The sequence below is a fragment of the Salvelinus sp. IW2-2015 genome, linkage group LG25, assembly GCF_002910315.2.
Source record: "Salvelinus sp. IW2-2015 linkage group LG25, ASM291031v2, whole genome shotgun sequence".
Taxonomy (NCBI): domain Eukaryota; kingdom Metazoa; phylum Chordata; class Actinopteri; order Salmoniformes; family Salmonidae; genus Salvelinus; species Salvelinus sp. IW2-2015.
The window spans coordinates 23,560,587-23,572,770 of NC_036865.1; the positions used below are offsets into that span (position 1 = coordinate 23,560,587).

The following is a 12,184-nucleotide window of genomic DNA, read 5'->3' on the forward strand; positions in this document are numbered from 1 at the left end:
AAACGAGATGTATTAGGCCCTATCGGATAAAGCCAATTTAGAGGGAGAACTAAATATACTGTATTGGGAAGGTAGGGATTTGGAGTGGACCTAATATACTCTGTAAAGGAAGGTAGGGATATTGGCAGTTGACGCTTAATATAACCATGAGTAGGGAAGGTAGGGGATATTGGAGTGGAACTTAGAATTATACTGTAGGAAGGAGGGATCCCTCTGGAGGTGGACTAAAGATACGTGGTTCAGCCAGAGACGAGTGGGGATAATTTTGTTCAAAGTCGTGGGACATAATATACTTGTAGGGAAGGTTAGGCGATAAATTAGAGTAGTGGAGCTTAATATCACCAAGCTGTAGGGATATTGGAAGTGGACTAAAATCTGTGGGATAAATCGGGTTACATTGTAACAATGAACATGCCTATTACCGCACTTGGCGTGGCCAGGTGGCCTAGTGTTAGGAAGTGGCGTTCGAGAGTTTTGAACCAGTAACCAGCAGGTAGTGAAAGCCTAGTGGTTAAGTATGCGTTGGGCTCGTAACCACCATGTGTTACTTGGATTTGTCATTCTGCCCTGAGCAAGGCAGTTAACCACTGTTCCCTGAGCAATGGCTATAGTTAACCCTCCACATGTTCCCCCTGAGCAAAAAGGCAGTTAATCCACTGTTCCGCCTGAGGCAAGGCAGATTAATCCCTGTTGCCCCTTAGCAAAGGCTAGTTAATCCACTGTTCCCGACTAGCAAGGTGTTAATCCCTGTTCCCTGGGGCCCCGCCGATGTTTACACTGTCCCGGGCGTGGGGCGTGGATCGTCGATTAAGGCAAGACGGCACCAGCTAGCTCTCTGATTCCAGGCGGTTGGGTTGAATTGCGGAAGAACATTTCAGTTGACAACAAGGCATTCAGATTGTACAACTGACTAGTTATTATCCCCTCTTCAGCCCAGTCCTTAATGGCTTGGGGGTGTAGAAGACTCACACAGCTCTGTTTCATGTAACAAAGCACACGCCCTCGGCTTTTGTGCGATGGACCGCTCAAGACGCATTGCCCGTGGGGGCTCGACGCTCATCCATACCATCGCTTCGCGAACGCTAGATTGGCCGCCGGTACGGCCGTAGAGAGAGACAATCTATGACTTTGTGGGGTGATTGGAGGAGTCGTGACATTTTTGGGGCCTTCCTCTGACACCGCCTAGAATATAGGTCTGCTGAGTGCAAGGAGAGCTTGGCCCAAGTTGTTGTACTGGGCCGTACACACCGCCTCTGCAGCGCCTTATGGTCAGATGCCAAGCTGTTGCCATTACCAAGCAGTGATGCAACTGGGTCAGGATGTCTCATGGTGCAGCTGTATAACTTTTTGAGGATTGGGACCTATGCCAAATCTTTTCAGTCCTCCTGAGGGGAAAGGTGTTGTCGTGCCCTCTTCACGACTGTCTTGGTGTGTTTGGATCATGATAGTTTAATGGTGTGTGGACACCAAGGAACTTGAAACTCTCGACCTGCTCCACTACAGCCCTGTCGATGTGATGGGGGCGTGTTCGGTCCTCCTTCGTGTAGTCCACGATCAGCTCCTTTCCTCTGCTCACGTTGAGGAGAGGTTGTTGTCAGTTGTCAAATTTCTGCCCTGCAGAGCTGCCCAGTCCACTGTAGATGCTTTTATTATGAAGTGGACAACGTCTAGGAGCAACAACGCTCAGCCGCGAAGTGGTAGGCACACAAGCTCACAGAACAGGACCGCGAGTGCTGAATGCGTAAGCGCATAAATTGTCTGTCCTCGGTTGCAACACTCACTACCGTGAGTTCAAACTGCCTCTGGAAGCAACGTCAGACAACAAATGTCCGTCGGAACTTTATGAGATGGGTCATCGCCGCCATTGGACTCTGGAGCAGTGGAAACGCATTCTCTGGAGTGATGAATCACGCTTCACCATCTGGCAGTCCGACGGACGAATATGGGTTTGGTGGATTCCAGGAGAACGCTACCTTCCCCAATGCATAGTGCTAACTGTAAAGTTTGGTGGAAGAGGAATAATGGTCTGCGGCTGTTMTCATGGTTCGGGATAGGCCCCTRAGTTCCAGTGAAGGGAAATCTTAATGCTACAGCATACTATGACATTCTAGATGATTCTGTTCTTCCAAATTTGTGGCAACAGTTTGGGGAAGGCCCTTTCCTGTTTCAGCATAACAATGCCTCCGTGCACAAAGAGAGGTCCATACAGAAATMCTTTGTTGAGATCGGTGTGGAAGAACTTGGCTGGCCTGCACAGAGCCCTGACCCCAACCCCAGCGAACACCTTTGGGATGAATTGGAACGCGGACTGCAAGCCAGGCCTAATTGCCCAACATCAGTGCTGGACCTGACTATTGCTCTTGTGGCTGAATGGAAGCAAGTCCCCGCAGCAATGTTCCATAATCTAGTGAAAAGCCTTCCCAGAAGAGTGGAGGCTGTTATAGCAGTAAAGGGGGAATGAGATGTTCAACGAGCAGGTGTCCACGTACTTTTGGTCATGTAGTGTACATTCATTAATTCCTGTGTTTGTGTGTGGATGCTCCAGTGTAATTACTCACTGGGAGGTGGAAGCGCTGTCATATTTGGTTTCATGTCTGGCGGGAACGGCGGCTTGACATCCGGGTTGGGCGAGAGGTACGGAGGCATACTGCTTCCGGGGGTCATGGGAGGTGTGGGATTACCAGGCACCGGGGAGTGGGGGTAGTTACCTGGCCTGGGGGCCTGCAGAGAGTGGGGAGGAGGGAGGGGGAAGGGGAGAGAGGAAAGGAGAGGGAGAGGAAGGGAGGGTGAAAGAGAGAGGAAGAGTGATACGTGTTATTAAAAAAACATGAGAGAGAGAATTCAAATAACTCTGTTGGAAGTTCCATTTGCTTAGACAAAGATTAACAAAGGAGCGAGCACATACCCCGTTGCCTTGACTATATGAGTATACACCACCAGAGAAGTTGCTGTTCTGACCATTGAATGGCTCTTGCTGTGAATGAAACAGACATCAATGATTAAATGTACAACTGCACAATGGGAAAAGGAGCAAATGATCAAATGGTTAGGTTAATGTGAGGCAAGTTTCTAGAAGTTACAGTAGCAGGCGGTCTTCTGTGAGGGAGGTCTAGACGCTTAAACAGGCTAGAGAGGGAGTGTTACCTGTGAGGAGATCTCGAGGCCGACAGTAGAGGGAGTGTCTGTGAGGGAGTCTAGAGCTTACCAGGTCGAGAGAGGCAGTCGTTACCCCTTGAGGGATCTTACCAGGTAGCGTATCAGGTCGTGATCGTGTGTGTGTGTCCTGAGCTGTGCGGAGGTCTACTTACAGGTAGAGAGGAGTGTTACTGTGAGGGAGGCTAGAGCTTACAGGTTAGAGAGGGAGTGCATGTACATACATAAGTGAGTGATAGTGCCTTAACCGGATGTGCAGGTTCTCTCGTTTACCGATATATACTACAAGGTAGATAGGGTTGATCACCTGCTGTGTGGGCAGCGGTCTCCCCGTGATTAAGTGGGGGTGTGTGACTTCGCTACGCTGGAGCCCCATCGGGTATAGATCAGGGAGGCCCCTCTCTCGCATCATATACGATCTCTGTTCACCACATGGGCATCCTCATTTTACGCCTCTGCTCAGGTGACTGCTCTTACCAGCTAGACAGGCAGTGCTTACCTGTGAGGGAGTCCTTACAGTAGCATAGGAGTGTTACCTGTGAGGGAGTTTCGGTAGTTTAGGAGTGTTATGTGCGGGAGGTCCCTAGAGCTGTACAGACTCAGTGTGGCGGACCTCTATCACCCGAGGTAGATAGGGTGTATGGGAGTCTGACAGGTAGGGGGAGTGTACTGTTTGAGGGAGGTCCCCTTACAGTAGATGCTTGTTGCCCTCTGCGAGCGGTCTGGGGTCTTCTAGCCATCTCGCTAGTGTGTGTGTGTGCTCTCGATCACGCGTTGTTTCTCTCAGGCTCGCATACTGCTGTACTGATAGAGGATCCTTCCCAGGTGAGTCCCTGGTAGTACTGTTTACGGCAGCGTGTCTTACAGGTAGATAGGGAATGTTACTAGTAACGTCGAGGTATCGGATTCTGAGTCGTTTACATGTGATGCGCGGAGGTCTGCACAGGTCATCGTTCAGATTAGTGCTCGGTGATAGATTGTGTGCGGCTATGTCATACGGATCGACATAATGTGCGCGTGATTACGTGTGAGGGCCTACGAGGGGATTTACACCGCTGTGCGTGTGCTATCACTACTAGTAAGATAGGGAGTGTCTACTGTGAGGGAGTCTTACATAGTGTCATGGAGTGGTTACTGTGGGGGAGTCTAGATCTTATAGTACAGAGGAGTGTTACTTGGGGAGTTAGCGCTTGCAGGAAGATAGGAGTGTTACTCGAATGAGGTCTTACAGGTAGATAGGGAGTGTTCTGTGTAGCTTAAGTAATAGGCGACGTGTATTCCTCCTGAGGGAGTCTTCATAGTAGTGCAGATGTGAAGCGGTCTTGCATGTAGGAGGTTGCTCTCGACGAGGTTACTCTGTGTAGTAGAGTGATCTTGGGTCTACGTAGAAGGAGTTGACTTAGGAGTTCATGAGGATGTTTCCGTATGAGGGAGGCTTAGGTAGATAGGGTGTTACTGTGAAGAGGTCTTACAGGTAGATAGGAGTGGTACTGTGAGGAGAGCTCTTACAGGTAGAAGGGAGTGTTACTGTGAGGGTCTACTAGGTAGATAGGAGTGTTACTGTAGGAGGTCTTACAGGTGATAGGGAGTGTTACTGTGAAGTTAGGTCTTACAGGTAGATAGGGTGTTACTGTGAGGTCTTACAGGTAGATAGGAGTGTTACTGTGAAGGAGGTCTTACAGGGATAGGGAGTGTTACGTGAGGGAGGTCTTACAGGATGATGGAGTTAGTCTTGTAGAGGTCTTACAGGTAATGGGAGTGTTACTGTGAGGAGGTGGTTCTTCGGACAGGGATAGTGAGTGACTGTGAAGGAGGTCTTACGAGTAGTAGGGCAGTGTTACTGTAGAGGAGATCTGTACAGGTAATAGGGAGTGTTACTGTGAGGACGGTCTTACAGGTAGATAGGGAGTGTTACTGTGAGGGAGGTCTTACAGGTAGATAGGGAGTGTTACTGTGAAGGATTTCTAACCTTATAGTACTGTCCCATGGGCATGCCTTGCGGGTGGTAGTGGCCTTGCCCCTGCCCCCCGGGCATCCTCTGGCCGGGGTAGTTTGGGGAGGGCATCGGCCTGGATGGGTTAGAGGTGGGGTACTGACTCTGCTGGGGAGGGAACTGACCATTAGGACCATACTGCTGACCCCCGTAGTTTGGCTGTAAGGAAGAGAGAGCGAGAGAGAGGGGGGAGAAGGGAGAGAATCAATCAATAACTTAATGAAAAGAAAAAACAGTTTTAAGTGAGGAGGCATTGGTTTTAAAACAAAAAATAAAGGAAATTGACCTACTGGAGAAAGGCATGATAGGGATGTACTATGATCATATTATACTGAAAGAGAAAATACACCCCCCCCACATACCATCCAACTCACCTCTCCAGGATAGGGCCTCTTCATTCCCTGCATAGGCATGGCCTGCCTGGGGCCTCCAGGTCCTCCGTAGCCCTGCTGGGACATCCTCTGGCCGTGAGCCCCAAAAGGCCCCATGGCTGGGGCTCGAGTTTGGTTCATGCCCATGGGAGGCCCACCCATGCTGGGYTTGTTCATGGCCTGGCCCATGCTGCCTGGGTTCATGCCTCCAGGGGGCCCTCTGGGGCCGGGCTGGTTCATGAACTGGTTGTTGTAGGCCTGAGTTGGGCCCATCTGGAAGGAGGAACACATCTGGAAGGAGGAAGACAGGATGAAGAGACAGTTAGGTAGGAAGCTGCAGGTGTTATTAGTGTGTATGTAGTAATACCTGATTTGCTGCAGGTGCAAAACAGGACATTATAAGTAAATAACTGAAGTTGTTTCTAACTTTTAGTATTATGGTAATGGTGTGTGTAGTGTATGTGTGTGCCTGTTATGATAACAGTGTCTGTGTGTGTGTGTCCGTACCTGTCCATACTGGTTCATCTCTTTGTTCTGGGTCTCTTGCTGCATGGCTGCCACGGTAGCGGTTGCCGTGGCGGTTGCCGTAGCAGCGGCCGCAGCGACAGCGGCAGCAGCAGCGGCAGCGGCTGGTTGGGTGAAGTCGCCAGGCTGGCGGGAGTGTTGGGGCATGCCCATCCCCCCTGGGGGAGTGTTAGGACCACCTGGGTAACTAGATCATGGAAACAACATGAATTAGAGCTGTGTACTGCATGTGTGAAAAGGTAAGAAAAGCATAGAGAAGAACGATAAACAGAAGGTTAACATCACACATGTCTGTGCATGGCCTCTTACCTCCCGCTGTAGCCCCCTCCACTGGGGTATCCCTGCCTGCCATACATCCCCTGCTGCATGTAGCCCTGGCCTCCCTTGGCCGGGAACTGCTGCTGCTGGCTGGAGAACTGGGGGGAGTTGAGGCCTGCCGGACCCCCAGACATACCCTGACCCATGGGGTTACCTCCTGGGTTCATATGGCTGGAGCTGTTGGCCAACACCTGGGGGAAGAAGGTATCCTTGATAAAGCTTTTTGGTTAGACACAGCAAACAGGGTTATGGCAACCATAAAACATGTAACTCTATGATGTCGACTCACTTTCTGGGGCTTGTGATCTTAGATATAGGCCTAGCTTGGGTGATAAACACACAGCGAACCATATTTTGACCGACATCAGAATTCTGAATAAATGTGCCTAGGGGGATTTGGGATTTAGGGTCTGTCTTCATCAGGTACCTCAATTACTAGACTGAAATACAAAGGTGTGTTGTGTGTCTAAACATCAAGTAGTGTGTACTGTTTGTGTATGTGTTGTGTCTCACCTGACTCTGTGACGTGTTGGTCACACCCCACACGGTGGTAACCACAGACAATGACCCTGGGGGCTGGTTGTTGTTCTGTTGCCATGGAACCGAGTCGTAGGTAAATGACCCATCACTACAATCCAAATACAAACACACATATTAACCCATCACTGCAGAACACACAGACACACAGACACACAGAGACACAGACACACAGACAGACAGACAGACAGACAGACAGACAGACAGACAGACCCTGTCATCACCGCAGGGCAGATACACTAACGTGACAGCCATGGCTTTCATTTGGCCATGTATGTAACACAACAGAAGATTGCATATCCGCCCAGAAATGTGAAATGTTCTCAGAATTCTTGGAAACATTTGGCCACGTATATGTAATTTGGAATATTTGGCATTAAAACTCCAAACAAATCCAAGGCTAGAATATGACTAACTAGAACATTATGAATAAACAATCTAAACTCTACAGGGAGAAACACCGTGATGTAACAGGGAAGTAACGTTTATGGAGAGGAATGTGTTTTTTCACACACACACACACACACACACACACACACACACACACACACACACACACACACACACACACACACACACACACACACACACACACACACACACACACACACACACACACACACACACACACACACACACACACCCACACAGCTCTGGTGTTGGAAGGGACCAGATATACAACATCTCTTCAAGTTGGTAGAACACTTTCCAAGATGCTAGGCACAGAGCACAATTCTGGCAGCCAATCAGACAGAGGTTTGGAATCGGAGCCATATTTCTTAACTTAACAGCCCACTCTCTCTTTCTCTGTCTGTGTGCGTGTGTGTGCGAGTCCCTCTCCTTCAAGATAACTCTGCTAAGCTTGCCTTGGCTCACTTTCATGAAGAGAAAAACATACATGTATTTATTCATTTATTTGAGGAGAGAAAAGGTCTAGCTTAGAGAGCAGGTTAAATGCAACATACAGTACCAGTCAAAAGTTCGGACACTTATTCATTCAAGGGTTTTTCTTTATTTGTACTATTTTGTGGAATTTCTTTCCTTCTTAATGCGTTTGAGACAATCAGATGTGTTGTGACAAGGTAGGGTTGGTATACAGAATATAGCTCTATTTGGTAAAAGACCAAGTTCATATTATGGCAAGAACAGCTCAAATAAGCGAAGAGAATCGACAGTCCATCATTACTTTAAAACATGAAGGTCAGTCAATAAGGAAAATGTCAAGAACTTTGAACGTTTCTTCAAGTGCAGTCGCAAAAACCATCAAGCGCCATGATGAAACTGGCTCTCATGAGYACCGCCACAGGAAAGGAAGACCCAGAGTTACCTCTGCTGCAGAGGATAAGTTCATTAGAGTTACCYGCCTCAGAAATTGCAGCCCAAGTAACAGACACATCTCAACATCAACTGTTCAGAGGAGACTGTGTGAATCAGGCCTTCATGGTCGAATTAATGCAAAGAAACCACTACTAAGGGACACCAATAATAAGAAGAGACTTTCTTGGGCATAGAAACATGAGCAATGGACATTAGACCGGTAGAAATCTGTCCTTTTGGTCTGATGAGTCCAAATATGAGATTTTTGTTTCCAACCGACGTGTCTTTGTGAGACGCAGAGTAGGTGAATGGATGATCTCCGCATGTGTGGTTCCCACCGTGAAGCATTGAGGAGGTGTGATGGTGTGGGGGGGCTTTGCTGGTGACACAGTCTGTGATTTATTTAGAATTCAAGGCACACTTAACCAGCATGGCTACCACGGCATTCTGCAGCGATACGCCATCCCATCTGGTTTGAGCTTAGTGGGACTATCATTCGTTTTTCAACAGGACAATGACCCAACACACCTCCAGGCTGTGTAAGGGCTATTTGACCAAGAAGGAGAGTGCTGGAGTGCTGTATCAGATGACCTGGCCTCCACAATCACCTGACCTCAACCCAATTGAGATGGTTTGGGATGAGTTGGGTCCGCAGAGTGAAGGAAAAGCAGCCAACAAGTGCTCAACAAGACTGCATTCCAGGTGAAGCTGGTTGAGAGAATGCCAAGAGTGTGCAAAGCTGTTATCAAGGCAAAGGGTGGCTACTTTGAAGAATCTCAAACATAAAATATATTTGATTTGCTTAACCCTTCTTTGGTTACTACATGATTCCATATGTGTTATTTCATAGCTTTGATGTCTTCACTATTATTGTACAATGTAGAAAATAGTAAAAATAAATTAAGACCCTTGAATGAGTAGGTGTGTCCAAACTTTGGACTGGTACTGTTAGTAGGGATGAAACGATTCACAGATAAGCATCGGTCCCCGATTCAAATGTTTAAGATAAGAGTGCATTGGTCCGTGGGAGCCCAAACCGATCCAAATGAAGTATGCATCAGTCAGAAAACCGATTCAAACTTTACTAATCGGCAGTTCACTAATGTTTGTTACTCAGTTTGTTTTATTCTAAAAATACCTCTTATCTGTTGTGACTGAATTGATGCGTCCAGTTCACTAGCCTGTACAACTTTTATGCATTAAACTGCGTATGACTGTCAGATAACAACTGTGTGCACAGTGCGGGAGACACAGCTGCTCGCGCAAAAGAGAGGTAGGCTTTTCRCTGTTCTAATAGGCTATCCGTACATCTGGCACCTTCAGCATTTAGATGCTTGTAAAATGGCTTTCGCAATGTCAAATCATAGGCTTTATTAGTTGAGTGACAACCATGGTATTGCAGGGTCAATGTTACCAAATGCACTGAGAAAATTGTGTTCCCAGAGTTGTGTAGCCTGCCAGAATGGACGCACCGACAACAATGAGACAGCCTATAGGAGGTCAGAGCCTGACAGTGTGCTGTCCGGTTGCATCACCACCTGGTGGCAACTGCTCAGCATCTGACCGTAAGGCGCTGCAGAGGGTAGTGCGTACAGCCCAGTATCTCACTGGGCCAAACTTCCAGCCATCCAGGACCTATACACTAGGCGGTTCGAGGAAAGCCCAAAAATTGTCAAAGACTTAGTCACCTAAGTCATGACTGTTATCTCTGCTACCGCACGCAAGCGGTACCGGAGCGCCAAGTCTAGGTCCAAAAGGCTCCTTAAAAGCTCTACCCCCAAGCCATAAGACTGCTGAACAATTAATCTTATGGCCACTCTGACTATTTACATTGACAACCCCCCCTCTCTTTGTTTTACACTGCTGCTACTCGCTGTTTATTATCTATGCTATAGTCACTTTACCCATACCTAATGTACAAATGACTCAACTAACTGTACCCCCACCCATTGACTCGGTACCGGTACCCCTGTATATAGCTCGTATTGTTATTTTACTGTGTTACATTTTATTAAATGTTCTACTTTAGTTTATTTAGTAAATATTTTATTAACTATATTTCTTGAACTTCATTGTTGGTTAAGGGCTTGTAAGTAAGTTCTACACCCTGCGGTATTCGGCGCATGTGGCAAATAACATTTGATCTCACAGCCAACTGCTGATTGGGGTTTTCAATCACTCAGATTTAATTTGACAAGTTAATCAGTGGGTGATTACAGATAAAAAGGAGGGGACAAAAAGCATTTCCCTCACCCCTAATCTGATAGTGGGGTGGTAGATGCCCAATGGCTCAGTTCAAGTGCCTACACCAGTAGAGGCTGGTGGGAGGGGCTATAGGAGGACGGGCTCATAATGGCTGGAATGGAATATTTGGAACGAAGTCAAATGTGGTTTTCATATGTTTGATCAGTTTGATACCGTTCCATTTATTCAATTCCAGCCATTACAATGAGCCCGTCCTCCTATTGCTCCTCCCACTAGCCTCCACTGGCCTACACACACAATTGTAATTGGCACGCACGCACGCACGCACGCACACACACACACACACACACGTCAGCTTAGAGAAGTCATCTCAGACAGGTCCAGCTCAGACAGGTCCAGCTCAGAGAGGCCCAGCTCAGAGAGGCCCAGCTCAGAGAGGCCCAGCTCAGAGAGGCCCAGCTCAGAGAGGCCCAGCTCCTGAGCTCCCATCAGCAGTAGATATGAATTTTAAATGGAAAATGAATGTTTGCGCATCGAATCGAACCGCATCAATTTGTTCCCCCTATCAAACTGAATCGCACCGAATCGTTTCAAACTAAAACCTAGCYTTCCTGTATCATATCGGAGCCCATGCATCTAGCTGCGTATCAAATAGTTTCAGCTCAACATTGTTTAAGTTAACATGATCGATCCAGTTTAAACCAGAGYACCAATGAGAGAACGTGTGTTTACATGAAATGTGTTCACACTTGTAGTTCTGAATATGACAATGTATCTCTATGTGTCAAACAGAAAACATGGGACAGTAAAGTAGGCAACCCACAAGCTGGCAAAACACTGTACATCAGTCACTCTGACAGACACACACTGACCCGTGTGAGAGTCCTCCAGGGGGTTTCATGGTGTTCATGTTGGGCTGCATGGGGACTTTGCCCTGCGGAGGCTCATTCTGTCTGCTCTTCTGGTGACGCAACAGCAGGAGGCGACCCAGCTCCTCGCACCACGATGACAGCAGGGCTACAGGAAAGAAACACACACACTCGTGTCAGTCTGATAACGCTGTAGGACACACGCACACACACAGGTCGGTCTATACTCCAGTCTGTCGGTCTGCTATGACAGTCTCCAGTATGTCAGTTTGAAGTAAGCCAGTCTCTATTACCAAACCTATGATATTGTTTTCCTGACTACTTTGGACTCTCTGAAAGTGAAAAACATGATACAAAATATCTCAATTGATTAATCAACGATGTTCCTGTTTTTTTCTGCCCAGTACATTTGAGTGTTGCTTCTCCCTCTTCAAGTTGGATTGCAGTTCTGCCTCCTGCCACATGGAGGAACCCTAACACAGTAAAGCTAGCCTGTCTGTTGCTTCCTGTCAGCCAGTATAGATCTCATTGACTGAATGAATCACAGTGCAGTACATCGGCTCTGATCCCTCTAGAAGAGACATCCCTGGCTTTCTGAAGAGGATGGGTGAAACACACAGAGAGAGAGAGAGATCGTGAGAGAGACAGAGGGAGAAAGAGATACAGAGAGAGAGAGAGGGATATGGAGTGAGTACGCCGTCCTCTCCCCTCCTTTCCTCACCTCCTCCTCTAACCACTCCTCCTCTTCACTGGACCCCAGTGACTAATCAGACTGCTCAGCATCTTCAGTCATCTTCAGTGCAGGTTACAGTCTGCTGCACCAGGCAGGCAAACATCATTATGAGACAGGTAACTGTCTGCTGCACCAGGCAGGCAAACATCATTATGAGACAGGT

At 47.8% G+C, this 12,184-nt stretch overlaps 1 pseudogene; it reads right to left on the reverse strand.

The window, feature by feature from the left end:
- LOC111951740 (zinc finger MIZ domain-containing protein 1-like) overlaps nucleotides 1–12,184 on the reverse strand; it is a 42,455-nt pseudogene that overhangs the window by 15,358 nt on the left and 14,913 nt on the right.